We start from the raw sequence: 19513 nt of genomic DNA on the forward strand, positions 1-19513 counted from the left end.
TGTTTTAGTGAAACGTGAGGTGCAGCTAAAAATGATGTAATCTTTTATTAATGGCCATCTCATGTGAAACTGAGAGCCGCATAGATGTTCGCAAACAAGCATTAATAGAATTAACCACATTTTCCAGAAGTCACTCATCAACTTCACGTGAAGGTGGAAACACGCTCGTTCACATTTTCTGCAGAAAGTAGCAAGTTTTAGGTCACGGGCAAGGTGAACGCAGAATGCCACAGCGTCTTTATGCTAGTGAGAATATAACAAAATAGAAACATTATTAAAACTCCTGTTAAATAAAGGAGCTGAGCTTCATTCCCGTCACTCTGACGCTGCCCAAACGGAAGGTGAACTGCTCTTGTGTTGGATGGATGGGCTCTGTTCTCATCTGCTGTTCCCAAGATGAAAAATACTGCCCAACTTTTTAGAACAGGAGTATTTGTGTATTTGATGAAGCTAATTAACTTTGGGACGTCACAGAGTGGACGGACTGATGAAAAGCGTGAGAACATGCAGCGCTACAAAGAGTGATGATGATGTTGAAGCACTTCTCTGGTAAATATCCTGTCAGCTGGCCACTCTCTCTCTCTCTCTGTCTCTCTCTCTCTGTCTCTCTCTCTCTCTCTCACACACACACACACACACACACACACACACACACACACACACACACACACACACACACACACACACACACACACACACACACACACACACGTATGCACGCGCGCAGATTTGGCTATGGGATTAGTCTCAGTCAGTGCCATCTAACCTGGGGTTATGTCAAAAATTAGTCTTCGTCACAGCTTCACCTAAAAGACTCGAGGAGTCGGCAGGTTTGCAGAAAACAACACAAGCTCAAGGTTTGCATCAAATGATTTAAATAACAACTCAGCATCATTTAAACCACGAAACAACCTTTAAACACAATCAAAGACTAAATAATCTATTGTTGTTGAACAGAAATGAAAAAGCTGTTCACCTCTTTGTTTTGTCTGACTATATTAAGCACAACCAGACGCTCCTGGTAGCACTTTTAACCTGCTTTAATCACTACTGACAAACTGAAACACTCCCTGTTGTGCATCTCCTCGCACTTAGCTCTATTCTGTCCTACAGTTTCCTAAATATCAAGAGTACAGGTGAGAAAAAAAACAGGAAACGCCCCTTAGCTCATGTCAAACCTCCAGTGTGCAGAAAAATATAAAAATGTAAGTTTTACAGTCTCAAAGTTTTTCTGTGATCTCACAAGGCTTTGATTTTCAGCTGAAACTTCTGCAAAAACAAACTCCAGAAGTGCCTTGAACTTTCCATCTTGCTTTCATTCCATGCATGTTTATGTTTCATGAGCCCATTTTCCTGGAGCTATGAAATGTTATACATTATTGAAATTGACAGAAGCATCTAGTCGCTCCCCCAGGCAGAGAGGGGAAAAGACACTGTGGGGTGGAGAAGGGCAAAGCTCTCAGCTTTAATTAACAACATAGGGTTCATCACTCCATCCTCTATGCCCCTTGCCTTTGTGTGTACAGCTGAAACACTCTGCAGGCAGCGAGAGAAAAGGGTTCATGTTCCCAGAGTTTCTCCCCAATTCTGAAAACAACTCAGCTGTTTGTTGCTGGTCAGAGAGGATGCCGTGTTGCTGCGGCGCTGCAGGAAAAATATGAGGCCAAAGGTTCAAGTGGCTCTGAGATGCTTCAGATTTTGTTGTGTGGACCTGCTGGAGATAGCTCTCTGAATGACCTCAGTTTGGAGAACTAGAGAATGATTTTCACTGGTATCCTGAACAGGACCATGATCAGGTAGAAGATTACAATAGACCACTCTGATTTCAAAAATATTTCAGATTCGTGCTGCATTATGATTCTCACTGAGTATGGGACAGATGCGGTCCATTTTCCACACAGTTCAGGACAGACTGCCATTCACACCGATGTCTCTGGATGTTTGCTCCTTTGAGAGCTCCAAATCTTGTGTTCTCATGAATTCAAGCGATAACAGTTATGTATGTCGTTGGCTTAGTCACGTTGATTTTGTTGGACTTTTTTTTATTCACTTAGTGTTCAGCAATAGTTGGCAAAAACTGAGAGTAATCAGTGGAAATTTAACATAAGACATTTAAAGATATTGAACTATCATACACTCCATGTCTTGAATAAAAACCAGAAAAAAACACAATGCTGTTTATTTTTTAACATAAAGGATGCACCTCGCTGACCCACGTCTCACTTCCTGTCTGACGCGTGTCATTTCTTTACCTTTACATGAACAAACATGTGGTGTTCAGAGAAGGTAGGCTCTGAGCAGAAACATTGTGTTGCTCCACATCCAGATCTGCACCGCAGTCAGCGAGAATGCTCTGAGTGGACTGAATGTTTTTTGGTCTTTGCAGAAGAAGAAGACGATTTTCACAAAATCATAAAATTATAATTAAAGTATAAAAAATTTTAAAAAATTATTAAAACTATGTTTAAAGGGAGAAAAGAACAAAAAAAATGTAAGGAAAGGGAGAGAGAAAATGAATAGGAAGGGGGGAAATCAATGGATCCCGGGAAAGGTGTAATGAGAACAGAACAAGGAGAGGGTGGTGAAGGTCACGCAAAATCCAGTGAGGTGAGTCTTCAGCTGCTTTTTAAAGGAGACCACTGAGTCCACTGATCTCAGGCTCAGGGGGAGAGAGTTCCAGAGTCTGGGGGCCACAGCAGCAAATGATCTGTCACCTTTGGTCTTTAGCCTGGTGCGCTGCACAACCAGTAGGCTTTGATCACTGGACCTCAGGGACCTGCTGGGGGTGTAGGGACTAAGAAGATCACCAATGTAAGATGGTGCTTGTCCATGTAAGGCCCTATAGACCAGAACCAGGATCTTGAAATGAACCCTGAAGTTGACTGGCAGCCAGTGAAGCTGGAGGAGGAGCGGTGTGATGTGGGTGTGTTTGGAGGACTTGGTCAGAAGCTGAGCAATACAGAAGCAGTGCGGTGTCCAGACTGCATCTGTTCTGCTCTCAGAGTGAATCAGGCATTACACGGATTAGAATTATGTTTTCAGAAGTTTGGGTCTGGTCCAAAGGGGAAGCTCCGCCTGCCAAAAGTGAAGCCAACACGGAAGTGACAAATATTGCAGTTCCCTCCTCATCCACTAGGGGCTGGCTCCAGAAAGCAGCAAGTTCCCTATGACTACTATATTAAAAATGCTAACTTCACAGTAGAAACAAACATGTTTACAGCCAGGTTAAAAAATACCCAGATGCTTGAAATTGTGAATATTTAGGGGTGTGTCCTTTTAAATGACAAGGAGCAGATGAACCTTCAGCGCTAGCGGCTTGCCTCCTGCTTGCTCCAGAAAAGGCCTCAGCCTCATGTTCAAATTGTAACAGCCTAGAAGGCAGAGGATAACAGAGTCACTCAATTGCGGTTTTCTGACTGAAAGTGACCACCAACCCCCGTTAGCTCCTGGTTAGCTCAGTTAGCTCGTAGCTACATCAGCTCAGAGTTTGATGGGTGTTAACAATCTGCCCCCTTCCTCACAGCCCTGCCCTCAGCTCTGTTTTTCTGGACATAACTGGACATAATCTGGCACTGATCTACACTTTGGCTAAATGATTCAGTCTCTGACATTTTCTGCATTTGCGTCCTTTAGTAGGGCAATCCTCCTTGCTGCCGTGTTGCTGTGCGCAACGTCCACAGGCTTTCTTTGACATGCTGCCGTGGTTCAGTCGCGTATTTTTTTGCTGCGTTTGCCGCCGCTTGCAGAAAACTGCATGCGCTGCCATTGGTGATTGTTTGCTTGTTTGTGGAGCGATCATGGTCTTTAGCTGTTCTTGGGTGATCTCATATGAGCGGGAAATGTCAACAGCCTTGTCTAGCGTCAAGTCTGAGCTTTGGCTTAACAGTTTCTGCCTCACCTGAGGCAAGTTTGTGGCAAAAACTATCCTGTCCCGCACCATCTCGTCCCCGTTAGCATAGCCACATTGCTTAACTAGTAGCTTTAAGGCTGTTACAAAATGTTTAAAAGGCTCACGCTCGCCCTGTGGCCTCTCGTTGAAGTTGTAGCAAGGAAAAATTGTGTTTGTCTTTGGCATGAGGCTTGCTTCAAATCTATCATAGTAGCACTCTAGCTTCGTCAGCTGTTAGCACCCGGGTATTATATATGTCCCTGCCTCTTTCTCCTACCCACAAGAGAAGATAGCTGCACTGGGTCGCTTCCTCCTTGCCAGCTAGCGGGCCTGAAAACATAAGCCGTACGTGCTGTATGAATTTTCGCCATGCGTCGGGAAGGTTCGCTGCATCCCAATCCGTCTGCGGCATGGGAACTCCTGACGAATCCATCTTCGCTCTGTTATTGAAGCGCTTGGTCCGCCGACTCTGACACCATGTAATGTTCTCGTCTCTCTCAATAAGACTCACGTTTCCGTTTCACCATTTATTGCAGCTTTTCCATCCGCTCCACCTAGCGGGTACATTCACTAAAAAACGTCCTTATCCCAGCATGCATTGCACTTAAAACTAAGGCAAGCCAAAACGAATCTAATGCACATAACAGTACATAATGTAACAGGAGTTACTCACTGGGCTTCAGTTTAGCTCTTCAGAAAGCTACGGGTGACAGTGTGGAGGGTGTGTTCATTATTTATACAGTCACTGGTCTGGACCCCGCTGTGAATCCTGAGACACAACTGTATATTTGGTGTCAAGTGTTACCAAAAAAAATCTGTATTATTTAGGGATGAAAGACAAAGGTCTGATTGCTAATTGACAAATGTGGTAAGGTGGAGAAACGAGGTCCCGGGCGGGATTTGATCCCCAGACTCCCGGTTGAGAGTCACACACACTAACCAGTCAGCCAAAGGGACATCCCCTTGGCCAAGTAGCCAGGGCGCATGATCAATCGGGACACTGTGACAGGACGCTCACACTGCCACACCTGACTGCATCCAAGCCTCGTGCCGCAGTTCACTCGCAGAGCACTTGTGTTTGTAGCCATTCAGACACCAAGGCTATTAGTGAGCTGAAGCAACAGATGCAGAAACTGCAGAGTCTAATGGCTGCTCTTCTCTCACATAAATCTCAGTTCTTCAAGCCAGCACCACCTCAACTCAGATCAGCACAACCAAGACCCAGCAGCAGTGCGACCAGTTCCCGGCCTAGAGCAGGCTACTGCTTTAAATGTGGAGAGGATGGGCACATGTCAGCAGGATGCACCAACCCTCCAAACCCGACACTGGTTCTGAAAAAGAAGAAACAGCTTGAAAAAAGACAGCAGGCTTGGGACAGCAATAACAAATCATCAAACTAGAGGCAGTCTCTGTGGAGGGACAGACTGAGGCTGCAGTTAACCCATGTCCCAGTTTCAAGCAAAATGGGCATTCCATCACATTGCCTAGATGACTCATTGGAACCAGAAGCACAGCACAGGTTACGATTGGAGGAACTGTATTCAACTGCCTGTTAGACACGGGGTCTCAGGTAACCACCATTTCTCACTCCTTCCACCATGATTATCTTTCTGACCATGAGATACAACCTCTGAAAAATCTCCTGGAGGTAGAAGGAGCGAATGGCCAAGCTGTTCCATACCTTGGTTATGTGGAGCTGAACGTCACTTTCCCTCCCGCCTTCTTGGGTGCCACCACAGCTGTTCATACACTTGCTCTGGTAGTTCCTGATGTGCAAGCAGCTCACCAGCCAGCCACACTGATTGGCACAAACACTCTGGACTTGGCACATGAGAAAGCATTCTCAGACCAGCAACCCTCCTTTCCAGCCCCTCATGGATACAGAACGGTGCTGAAAATTCTTGAGCAACGACACATTCTGTCTTCAGTACATTAGCAGTGCTGAGGTGCAGTGCAGTAAATGAATTCCTTGTGAGTCCATCTTCGTGGGAATAAAGGCCTGGCTCTCCTGTTTCAGGAAGTAGAAGTTAACCAGAGGAGAGGTGAGTGGAAGATGGCATTATTTGTAATCTTATTGCCTGATATTCCAACATTTTGCTTCTGATTGGTTAACAGCAGTATGACTCTACTGACTCTGTTTGCTCTGCAACACTGATGTTTTAGCTCCACAATTAACACAAACCAGGAGTTATGCTGTGTTTGGAGTTGTTATTGCTAACGGTTAGCTTCTACTAGCCCAGGCACTCATAGCCTTCTCCTGGACACTGAATCAACACAGAAAATGGTTTCTCAATTAACTTTGTCTTTAAAGTGACGCTGTGCATTTTTCCTGGTGATAGCTGGCAGCACATACCTAAATCTTTGCAAGCAAGCTGTACGTTTGTGTTTGAGTAAGACTTTATTAACGGATGGCCATTAGGGTCAAAAATCCCTGGGAACACAACCTCCAGCACTGGCAACGAGCGAAGCGTGTAAAACAACAACGTTTATAAATGGTGAAAGTTTTGTAACCGTTTTTTACAAATCAGTAAATGCATTTTGTCCACATGGGCTCCTGTAGAAAGAAACATGGCATCTAATATGGTATCACCCAGACTTCCATGTGATCCTCCCCCATGTATTTTAGACACGATTGTATGGTTATACTGGGCATCATTTCATTCATTTTAAAGACATTTGGAGAGATAATTACAGAGATTATTGGTAAAAACTACACGTTGTCTCTTTAAACAGCAACACTTAATGTCTGAAGAAAACCCATTCTGATAGTGAAAAGCTACAAAAGTCTGACAATCACTGACATAATTTTCTACAAACAGTTATTCCACAAGAAATAGGACAACATTCCTCCTGGAAGTCTCCAAGCGTGCACACAAAGCGTTACAGCTAACAGCCGGTTTTAACATTGTTAGCCACTATTTCCATGCAGCTATCTATGTAATGTGAAGCTGACTGTGGTGTAATAATGTTTGCATGAAATTTGACTCAAGCTGCTCTAATTTGACAGTAAATTACTTTACTATTCAGTCAGAACTAATCACTATTTCTCTCAACTGAGGTTATTCAAAGAGCAATCTAAATCAGGTGAGAAAATAATTGTTGCGGTTAAACTCTTCTAGGCACTCACGGGTTTAAATCTGTGTTTTTGTTTTCAGTATTGACTTTTTCCACTTATTCAAATACAAGGAACAACAACCTCTAATGTGTTTCAACTTAACAAACAGAATATTCAGAAGAGAAATTCTTCACTTCTTTTTGCTGTTTTTGTTTGTCTTTTTATTCTGAATGAATAAACTTTCTGCCTCGGCATTTTTAACTTGAGTTGTCCTCTGAGAACGTCGTACACGGCCAAGAAAAAGCTCTAAATCACATAATGAATGCCAGATTTAGCCGGATAAAACCACGTAATGTCTCATTAGAATGTGATTTATTTAAATAAACATGTAAAGAGCTTTATTTATGAACAACTACATAAAATACTAGGGGACTGGTTGAGCCTTGACTAAAGCAGTGATAGAATTATTGTTTCCTGATTAATTTTCTGGCTTGTCTGAGTTCACTAAAACTCTGAAGTCTTTAGTTTAAAAACTTTCTGATTCAGTTTCTACAAACTGTCAGCCTGTGTTGTGTGTTCTTAGACAACGTGAGCATTCTTTCACTTTTATCTGAGACAGTAAACATCATTCCTGCTGCATGTCTGCAGCGTCAGCAGCTCAGGATGCTGCTAACCGATGTCTTGTACTCACGGATAACTCTCCTAATAACTGGTTACAATGATCTCTGAGTTTTTCAACCCCGTATTCTTCTTTTTACTGGTTTTAATCAAAATTTCCTATGAAAAACTGTGTGTGTGTGTGTGTGTGTGTGTGTGTGTGTGTGTGTTTTAATGTTTTGAGGGTCCTTTAAACTTGTCCTTTGATCTGTGGCAGCTTTTTCTCAGATGATCTGCTCACATCCGGCACCTGAACATCAGAAGATGACAGTATGCGCATTGTGCAATGAAAAATAGAGAAATGGATGAATGAAGGACAGCTTTCACCCTAAAAGTCTAGAAAAAAGAGTAAAAGTATGTGAGAAAAATCCAGCAGGAGCCGAGGGATGCTGAGGTTTCCAAACATTTTTGCTCCTGACACACAGAATCATAACCGCATGGCTGAACTATACAAACATTACAGCTTCATTTCATATTAACTTCATTTAGTTTTTTGGCTTTTCTTAACAATTATACACAGAAATCTATATAAGGACTTTTTAGTAATATTATTTTCCTGGAATTCATCCCACGACTCCAGACTCAGGTTGATCCAGTGGTGACCCAACTCTAAACCGCTGCTGACAGCTCTTTGGGAATCATCCTGTCGTTGCTGTTTGATGTTTAAATCTGTGGCAAACTGAAGGTACAAAGTGAAATGCATGTGAAGTTGTCTGTTATGACTCGACGCAACACTGATTCATCTTTACTGTCACGGTCTGAGGTATTTCAGTGCTGTCACTCCCTGTCTTTTGAGTTTCCCTCTGCAGGTGGGAGTGTCTGGAGGTGACCAAGCTGCAGCAGATCTGCTCATCAGCTGGCCAGGGGTATTTAAGCAGCTGGGAGACTCCTACACTTTGCTGGATGATTACTCTACCTGGGTACCTTCTAACAGCCACTAGTTTATCTTATTCGAGTTTTTTGAGAGTTAGATTGTGTTTTTGTAATTTGGAGTTTTAAGAATTTAATGAGTTTTTGGATTTTTGCCTTTTGACCTCCTGCTCTTGTTCCCAGACAAAACCTCCACACTCATCTTCGACTGGCAGAACTCTGGAGCCCGCATCATCTGAAGCTCCAACCCCGCTCGTCTCTCAGCCTCTCCCCTGGCCAGAACCACCTCCAGCCGCCCACCTAACCCTCCTGGACCTTTCCCAAGCTCAGCTTCCTCCACGTCTCACTCCTGGATCTCAGTCCCTGCTACCCAGACCGGACCACTCCTCCCTCAAACCAGTTCCCACCTCTCCAGACCGTAAGTCCTCTGCACAAGTCTGATTTCCTGATCCTTCCGCAAATTGGATCTAACCCCGATCTGTCCACAGTTTTCCCGCACCAGCCTCCCTGCACAAGAACTCAGCTTCGTTACGCTGCTCCCTTGGTTTCCCTTCAATAAATCCTTATTTAAACCTTTTAAAACCGTCTCCGACCTGATTCTGTATGTCGTGGGTTAGTTTTCTTCACCACAACATGACAGAATCATCCAGCCATTCCTCTAACCTCAATACAGAATCAGTTCCCTCCGTTTCCGCCACCCTGGCTCAGCACAGTAATTCGCTCCATTCTTTGTCCGATCAACTCTCCCACACTAACCAGACTTTGTTTGAATTAGGAACTATGATAAAGGAGTTAAGCCACCCACTCACCTCTCCGGAGCAAGCCTCATTCCCCGCTCCAAGTCGGCCCGGACCCGTTCTCCCTGCACCATCCGATCTACCCTGTTTCCGGGTCGCCACCTCTCCTCCACCGGAGATTTTCGATGGCAATCGGGAGGTTTGTCGAGGTTTTCTCCTCCAGTGCCAGCTGGCTTTCCAAAGATCACCGGAGTCTTTTTACACCGATGAAATTAAAATCTCCTACATCATCGGTCTTCTACGCGGCAAGGCACTCCGGTGGGCGGAGGCAAAGAGCCGAAACCCGAGCTTCCTCAAGAACTCGTTAGACGAGTTTCTGACAGATTTTAAAATGACTTTTGACAAGCCTGAGTCAGCGGCCGATGTGGCCAGACAGATTTGGAGTTTACGTCAGGGGAGGCTCTCAATCGCTGAATTTTCCATAGAGTTTCGAACCCTGGCCGCCACCTCCACCCTCGATGAAGCCTCGCTTAAAGGGGCGTTCACCCAGGCTCTAAACGAGCAGCTTCAGGATCAACTCGCGTTCTGCCAAGAACCACCTGATCTCGAGAGTCTCATCGCACTGTGCAGTCGGATGGAAAAGAGACATAAGGCACGCCAAAAAGGTAACAACTTTCCATTACCATCTCGTCTTAACTGCCCGCAAGATGTGATTCCAGCAGCTCCAGCTCCGCCCCCCAGTGAGCCCATGCAGATTGGCCGAGCTAGATTAACCCAAGAGGAGAGAAACAAGCGCATGAGTTCAGGGGCGTGTTTGTATTGCGGCATGCCTGGGCATTTTGTGGCCAACTGCCCCAAGCAGTTAAAACTACAGGACCCATCAGTAGCCCCGAGAGTACTGGTGGGTGGTTCTCGGTCAGACTTAAACTCTCGGTGTGTATTGGACTGTTCCTTGTCACATAATCAAATAACTCTTCCCTCTCTAGCATTAATTGACTCAGGTTGCGAACTAAATCTCCTTGACCAACAGCTAGTGGAGCAACTCCGGGTCACCACCCTTCCTCTACAAACACCCTGCCGGGTGTCCTCCTTGGATGGGGGCTCCCTCACTTCGATCACCCACAAGACGACACCCATTCGCCTTATGACATCAGGTAACCACAGCGAGGAACTCACCTTTTTTGTGTTTCCATCCCCCCAGTCTCCTGTGGTTCTGGGTCATCCCTGGCTAAGGAACCATAACCCCCGCATTAACTGGGTCACAAACCAGGTGGAGATGTGGAGCAACAAGTGTCATTCAACCTGTCTGGGACCTGCCCGACCTAGTTCCGAGCCTCGAGCCCTGAAAATCACACCCCCCGACCTCACCGGGGTTCCTCCTGAATATCATGACCTCCAGCAGGTATTTTCTAAACACAAAGCATCCTCCCTACCGCCTCACCGCCCTTATGATTGTGCCATAGATCTTCTCCCCGCAGCACCTCTTCCCTCTAGCCGTCTCTACAGCATCTCCAAACCTGAATGGGAAAGTATGGAACAGTACATCTCCGAGTCCCTGGCATCCGGCTTAATTCGGCCTTCCACCTCTCCTCTGGGTGCCGGCTTCTTCTTCGTCTCCAAGAAGGACGGCACCCTGAGACCTTGCATAGACTACCGTGGCTTAAACCAAATCACCATTAGAAACAAGTACCCACTACCCTTACTGTCATCCACTTTTGAACCCATACAAGACGCTACCATATTCACCAAGTTAGATCTCAGAAATGCTTACCATCTGGTTCGCATCAGAGAGGGAGATGAGTGGAAGACGGCTTTCAAAACACCAATAGGACATTTTGAGTATTTAGTCATGCCTTTTGGCCTCACGAACGCACCCGCCGTTTTTCAGAACCTGGTAAACACAGTTTTGAGCGACTACCTGAACAAATTCGTCACGGTATATCTTGACGACATTTTGATTTTTTTCGAGGACCCCCGAGGAACACACTGGTCATGTCCGTGCCATTCTCCAACGCCTGCTCGAAAATCGGCTCTACGTTAAGGCGGAGAAATGCGAATTCCATGTCCCATCTGTTAAGTTCCTAGGTTTCGTACTGGAGAGTGGAAGGCTGGGACCCGACCCCGAAAAGGTACAGGCAGTAAAGGACTGGCCCACTCCTTCCACACGCAAACAGCTGCAGAGATTTTTGGGTTTCGCTAATTTTTATCGTCGGTTTATTAAGGGGTACAGCCAGATAGCCGCCCCTTTGACACAACTGACCTCGGTAAAGAGGCCTTTCTTTTGGAACGCTGAAGCCTCCAGAAGTTTTTGTGAATTAAAGGAGAGATTCATTCAGGCACCTATTCTCACCCGTCCAGACCCTGCAAAGCAGTTCACACTCGAGGTTGACGCCTCGGATACGGGAGTCGGGGCTGTTCTATCTCAAACCTCCCCCACAGATCACCGCCTCCATCCCTGCGCCTTCTTCTCGCGGCGCCTCTCACCCGCAGAGAGGAACTACGATGTGGGAGATCGTGAGCTCCTGGCCGTAAAACTCGCCTTGGAGGAATGGAGGCACTGGCTGGAGGGAGCTGAGCACCCCATTGTGATATGGACGGATCACAAAAATCTCTCCTACCTCAAGGAAGCTAAGAGACTCAACCCACGTCAGTCCAGGTGGGCCTTGTTCTTCTCTCGTTTTCACTTTATCATTTCTTATAGACCTGGCAACAAGAACGTCAAGCCCGACGCCCTCTCACGACAGTTCTCGGTGAATTCAGATCCCGAGCCAACTACCATCATACCCCCCGATTGTGTCCTGGGAGCCGTTACCTGGGAGATACGGGATCAGGTGCTCGAGGCTCAAAGCAACTACCCCTGTCCCAATCAGGTACCCAACCGCACCCTGTTTGTTCCTCCTTCCGTCAGGCATAAGGTGATTACCTGGGGCCACACCGCCAAGTTCTCTGCCCACCCTGGTGTCAGTCGTACCGTAGCCTTAATCCGGAGGACTTTCTGGTGGCCCACTATGTTTAAGGATGTCAAGGAGTACGTTTCCGCCTGCCAAACCTGTGCCCGCAATAAGGGAAGTAACCAACCCCCTTTTGGACTATTAAATCCGCTACCCATTCCCTCCAGGCCCTGGTCCCACATTGCACTAGACTTTGTCACCGGTCTTCCCCCTTCTCGAGGCTTTACTGTTATTTTGACCATTATCGATCGTTTTTCCAAGGCTTGCCACCTAGTGCCGCTAAAGGCTCTACCCTCTGCTGCTGACACCGCCACTCTGCTTGTTAAGCATGTTTTTAGGCTCCATGGCATCCCTGCGGAGATACTTTCTGACCGCGGCCCTCAGTTTATCTCAAGGGTGTGGAGGGACTTCGCCACCTGCTTAGGAGCTAAGGTGGCGCTAACATCTGGTTTTCATCCGCAGTCAAATGGCCAATGCGAGAGGCTAAATCAGGAGGTAGAAGCCATGCTCCGCTGTCTGTGTTCTTCTAGCCCTTCCAGTTGGAGTACCCACCTTCCTTGGATCGAGTACGCCCATAACGCCCATGTCTCCTCCGCCACTGGACTATCCCCCTTCGAGGCCTCGACAGGTATTCAACCCAGTTTGTTCCCTTCTGAATTTCCCTCCACAGTTTCCTCCGTTCCTCAGTTCCTGAAGGGGGCCCGGCGGGTTTGGGCGGCCACGCAACAGGCCCTACAGAGGACTGCAGAACGCAACCGGCGTCTGGCCGACCGGCACCGGCGTCCTGCCCCAGACTATGCGCCTGGACAGCGCGTCTGGCTCTCCACCAGGGACATCAGATTGAAGGACCACTGCAAGAAACTTTCCCCCACATTCATCGGTCCCTACACTATTTCAGCTGTCATCAACCCGTCCTCCGTCCGCTTGGATCTGCCGTCCCACATGAAGATACACCCCGTTTTTCATGTCTCCCTTCTTAAGCCTGTCATCTCCAGTTCCCTGTGCCCTCCTGTCGACCCTCCGCCTCCTGTGCGTCTCACTGACGGGGGCCTCGGTTACCGTGTCCAGCGCCTTCTGGATGTGCGACCTCGTGGCCGGGGTTTCCAGTACCTGGTCGAGTGGGAGGGTTATGGCCCGGAACATCGACAGTGGGTCCCGCGGTCATGGATCGATGACCCCTCTCTCATCCGGGATTTCGAGTTGGCCCGCTCCTCCTCCTCCTCCTCCTCCTCTGCTTGGCCGCCGGGTGGCGTCCCCTGAAGGGGGGGTACTGTCACGGTCTGAGGTATTTCCCTGCTGTCACTCCCTGTCTTTTGAGTTTCCCTCTGCAGGTGGGCGTGTCTGGAGGTGACCAAGCTGCAGCAGATCTGCTCATCAGCTGGCCAGGGGTATTTAAGCAGCTGGGAGACTCCTACACTTTGCTGGATGATTACTCTACCTGGGTACCTTCTAACAGCCACTAGTTTATCTTATTCGAGTTTTTTGAGAGTTAGATTGTGTTTTTGTAATTTGGAGTTTTAAGAATTTAATGAGTTTTTGGATTTTTGCCTTTTGACCTCCTGCTCTTGTTCCCAGACAAAACCTCCACACTCATCTTCGACTGGCAGAACTCTGGAGCCCGCATCATCTGAAGCTCCAACCCCGCTCGTCTCTCAGCCTCTCCCCTGGCCAGAACCACCTCCAGCCGCCCACCTAACCCTCCTGGACCTTTCCCAAGCTCAGCTTCCTCCACGTCTCACTCCTGGATCTCAGTCCCTGCTACCCAGACCGGACCACTCCTCCCTCAAACCAGTTCCCACCTCTCCAGACCGTAAGTCCTCTGCACAAGTCTGATTTCCTGATCCTTCCGCAAATTGGATCTAACCCCGATCTGTCCACAGTTTTCCCGCACCAGCCTCCCTGCACAAGAACTCAGCTTCGTTACGCTGCTCCCTTGGTTTCCCTTCAATAAATCCTTATTTAAACCTTTTAAAACCGTCTCCGACCTGATTCTGTATGTCGTGGGTTAGTTTTCTTCACCACAACATGACATTTACAGTTCAGATCTATTTTTATGCCTGGGACATAACTCCATGTAGGAGGTCACACGTTCTCATCAAACCTCTTCTGGACTTTAAAGTGGCAGTGTGTAGTTTCCTGACAACAGTGGGTAATACATACATGTCAGGGTAGATTTACACCATATTGCTAGTTGACAGTCGCTATTTTAAAGTGACAGTGTGTATTTTTCCTGGTAATAGGGGGCAGTAGATGCCTAAACCGTTGCAAGCAAGCAGTATTATTGTGTTGGAATAAGACCTTACTAATGGATGCCCATTAGGGTCAAAAAGCCCTGGGGAGTGCTAACTTTAGCTAAATAACAAGCACATCAGACTCCCTTTTATCACTGGCAACAAGTGAAGACGTAAATGTGTAAAACAACATTTAAGAATGATGAAAGTTTTGTGACCATTTGTTACAAATCTGTAAATGCCTTTTGTCCTCACGGGCTTCCATAGAAGGGACATGGCATCTAATATGGCGTTGCCCAGACACTTAGACCCGCTCCTGTGTATGTTAGACCTGATTTTTATGGTTATATGTCATGATGTTGCCAAAATTTTTCAACAACTGGGCTCCATTTGTTCATTTTCAACAACTTTTTGACGAATTTTTCCAGAAATTAATGGAAAAAACTACACATTATCTCTTTAAAAAACATTACAGTAAATGCTACCTGTGGAGCAGAAAGCGTGCGACCTCGCCGGGACTTCTCAGACTTTGATGGTCCTTCAGGTAATTCCATCAAGAGAACGCAATGCCGATTGTAGTTTTCTGGCGCTGTAGTTTCTGGATTTGCTCGGGGTCCTACGCCTTCCAATGACATCATCATTCTATGGCAACACCACTTGGCCAAAATATATTGCGTCTCTTTTTCAATTCTGTTCTTTCACATATGGTTTTGGAAAGAGTTTTGCAGTTTTCTTTTTAAATTCGTGTTTCTTACTGTCTAAATGTTTTTGAATGTGGTAATGTAACTTCCGCAAGTTGTACATCCATCATCTAGTGTGATGTTTGCGACAGGCGCAGTACCCCGAGCCAGCCAGAAGGAAACATGGCATCTAATATGGCATCCCACACAGACGTTGGAACCATGCCCTGTGTACTTTAGACCCCATTTTATGGTCATATGGTACGAAGCTGCCAATACCTTTCAACAACTGGACATAATTTTCAACAACGTTTTGATGGATATTTCCAGAGATTAACAGTAAAAACTACACATTATCACTTTAAAACATCCAGATGGAGAATCACCCCGGGTTTCCACGGGAGCCGTCAGCAGCACGTTACTGCAGCAGCACGTCTAGCTGCTGCTTGGCCCTTCCCACGAGACGCGACGCAGCAGAGGAGCAGCTGTCACCGACAGGGCACGAAGTCACACGAGTGACTTCGTCAGTAAACACAACAACAAGCAGGAGAAAACTACAACATGGCTCCAAAATGTTTGTGTTTTTATATTCTGTCCGTTTTATAATCGCCAATACGGACCTGAAAAACAAAGGAGACCGCTAGCTAGGTGATAACTTCTCACGGGGCCGCACAGTTAGTAACCTTTTTTAAAGTAAAGCGACCGGAAGGCAGTACGTTCTTTATTCTGAAAATCTCGGGAGCTTCTCTCCATTTCCGCGTCCGATTTCCTGTCTTTCCTTCCCCAAAAATGTCGAACTTGACCCGTTTCAGAGGCGTCGCGCGTAGGAAATAGAACCGGCGCGTAAAGGCCGCGACATGCTGCTCCTGAGACGCGGCCGACTCGCGCTGCTGACGGCTCCTGTGGAAAAGGTTCTGTTGACCACAGCCGTTCCTATCAGCAGCTATGACGTGCTGCTGCAGTAACGTGCTGCTGACGGCTGCTGTGGAAAGCCGGGGTCAGGATAAGTACCTTCATCACCAACTTGTCATATCCAGTCCTGGGTTATCTACTGCCCTCTGGTGGAGGATCTATAGGTGGATACAGACAACTTTATTTTTGTTACATTGTTTTTCTCTATAAATAATCAAATAAATCTGATTAGTAAAGTATTAATATTAGCTGATGAGTAGGTCCGTTTTAAACATTTAGTAACATTATTTCATATGCTAGGCTGTAAAGGGTAAGAAACAATTGGGAAAAAGGAAAATCTTTCAAAGAGAGAGAAGAAACTAGCCTAGTGAACTAGACCAAATTCTTGCTTTGCAAAGAATGGTCTAGGCATGCTCCATTGGAACCTCAGCAGCTCCTACCAGGACTCTGGCTAGCCAATCACAGCTCTCTGGAGGGGTTTCAAACACATAAAGAGCTGTGATTGGTCCATAATGGTGGGCCAATCATAGTGCTCTATCTGCTTAGTGAACAAATCACAGAGCTTTATCTGCTTTGTGGGCCAATCAGGGCACTCTATATGCCTGGTGGGTGGGATGATGCAATAGAGTGAAACAAGAGTATGTCACATTCATTGTCCTGTAGCATGCGGAGATCATTTGAAAGACAACGGTAGAACCCGCCCCACAACCGAGAGCCGTCAATGGAGCATGGCCACTAAATAATACATTTATTTAGTCTGGCTTGCCAGGCTAAGAAGAAACATGATGAAAAATCAGATTACCCAAGACTGTCGCTCAGTCCTGTGGTACAAATGCTGACGGGTTTTCTCGGAGCTGACTGTTTTGACCTTGATCTGATATTAAGAAATTCAGGAAAAATGCCGACATTGAGCCCTCAGCCGTGTGTACAGGAGCCGCTAATAGCAGCAACGACCTTTAGAATAATTAACCTCGCTGCCTCTTGTGTCTACTCATTAGAAACATTTCTCTGAGTGTCTGCGTTTGTGACAAAGAGGCTCCAGCACAGCAGCGGGCAGGAGGGGCAGAAATAACAACAATAACAGCATTTTCCAACTCAATTTTAGTGAATTAATGGCGCACTTAATGTTCTAAGACATCTACACACATTTATAGAGTCATTTACCATTGATTTAGTGAAAAAAAATCCTTAAAATCCAGCTAAAACTATTGAGCAAAAGAATAATCAGATATGATACAGTATGCTTTTGAAAATGGCTTTAAATCACCCGTTACTGCATGTGATTAACCTGTCGGCGCTCCAGGTTAAAGATCAGAGGCTCTGTTGGGTTTGCTTATAATTCCAGTAAAATACAATCTGTGAGCAGAGCATGTTCTTTGCACTGATTGGAGACTAGATGGGAAAAATCTTTAAATGTCTGGGGAGGCAATTATGTTTTCTGTTGGGTAAATAAATAAACAAAGATCGGACTTTAAATAAAGCTGGTCCAAAAACCCTTTAATTGAATTTCATGGTTTTTTTTTTCTTGAATATGTTCACATATGTTCTAAACAGTATCTCTACCCATCTTTACATGGAACTGATGTAAAACATGCAAGGATAGTAAACAATTAAATATTTTTGTGGTTTTGATGCTAAAGGTAATATAATTCATCTGTCGTGTGAAATCACCAAACACTAAACACCCAATGCTCCTAGCAGGTTTTATCCTCTACTAAAACCTTTACAAGGTGTTTGTCACTCGGCTATTTAAACACAAACTCCTGATGAACTTCCTTTTGGAAGGGTTTTTTATTTATCTTTAGTTAAACCAGGAAAGTTCTGTTGAGATTCAACATTTATTCTTCCAGGAAATCCTTGACAAGGCAGTGACTTAAAAAGCGGTATTGTGTAAATGTTTCAAAATAAGAGGATCATAAATAAAGACAGATTCACATAAAAACAAAACCAAGATAATAAAGACAAAACAATAACTTTTAATACACAGAAAAGCAAGTAAAACAGTTCCAGGTTTTCTTTTAATACAGTTTTTACCAAAAGAAGAAACAATTAACTTTAAATCTGTGGAGAGAGAGACGGTTTTGAATCTACTGTGAGGAAGTATTTAACAAGTACTGGGTGTGACCCTCGTTTTCCTCCAGAACCGTCGGAAATCTTCACATCCGATTGAAAAAGGTGTTGGGATACTTCACCAGAGGTTCTGGTCCATATTAAGATGACATTGTCACACAGCTCCATCCATGATGAGAATCCCCGTTCCACCACGTCCCAAAGGTTCTGGACTGGACTGAGATCTGGTGACTGTGGAGGTTGTTTAGTGAACTCATGGTCATGTTTTAGAACCAGTTAGAGATTATCTGAGCTTTGTCATCCTGCTGGGAGTAGCCATCAGAAGATGGTTCGTGTGGTCATAAAGGGATGGACATGGTCAACAACAATACTCAGGTAGGCTGTGGTGTTTAAACCAGGCTCCTCTGACCTCAACCTACACAGCTGCTACTCAGACAATTATCTGTTAAAGCAGCACTTTAACCAATTGCTTTCAAACTGGTTTCAGTTGTTCTTCAGCCACAAACTTGACCAACATCACATTAGACACCACACGGTAGCCCTCTGCTGATCTGAAACTGCACTTAAAGCAACACTAAATGTGTCATCTGCTAGCCTACACGCTAACTTGGTCACGGACTGATGGTGACCTGGCTTTGTTTCAGGACTTGTAAGTAATAATGTTTTTTAACCAACAATGTTAATCATTTTACTTTGTGGCTTATTTAGCATCAGTTAGCTCGTGTTAGCGTTGGCTCAGTGTTAGCTTGCAGGCAGCAGCAGGGTTGTTGACGGTTGTAATTCTGCTTCATGCAGGATGGTGAAGCAGGAAACTTACTTGGTATTGCTTTAACTAGATGGTTGCAGTTGAAAATCTGTTCCTGAGATACTCAGACCAGCCTAGTACCAACGACCATCTCATGTTCAAAATCACTTTAATTCCCTTTTGTTCTGATATACTGAAGTGCTGTCATGTGATTGGCAGATGAACTAGTTTGTTTATGTGCAACTGAATGGGTGTGCTGAATAAAGTGGCCGGTGAGTGACAGCGAGTAGTTTCAGGTCTTAGTTTCTGCTAAAGTCTGCATTTTGTTTCAATGCCGTTGATTTGCTGACTCTAGCCTTAGCAGAGGAGACGTTCATATAAATAACGTCACTAAAGTCCAACAGGAGGAATGAACTTTTAACTGTTTTGTCTCTGGCTGAGATAAAATTTTAGCTTTTGACTTTTAACACCCAGGCTTCTCCTTCTACAGCTCAACAGATTTGCTGTCAAGGTGTGGAGGGAGGTCATAAAACACGAAAGGTTTAAGCACCGGGTTTTTACCCCTCCTAAATTTAGTGCCAAGACATTATTTTTAGGAGAAGATGCTAAAGTGTAGTTTGGTTTCAAGTAAACAAGAAATTCATTTAGAAACCTTTTGAGTTCTTTGAGGTCCTCAAAGGTCAAGCTGGAGGTTAATTACCGAGCTTTAGTGCATT

This window comes from Nothobranchius furzeri, chromosome 12, assembly GCF_043380555.1.
Source record: "Nothobranchius furzeri strain GRZ-AD chromosome 12, NfurGRZ-RIMD1, whole genome shotgun sequence".
Lineage (NCBI taxonomy): Eukaryota > Metazoa > Chordata > Actinopteri > Cyprinodontiformes > Nothobranchiidae > Nothobranchius > Nothobranchius furzeri.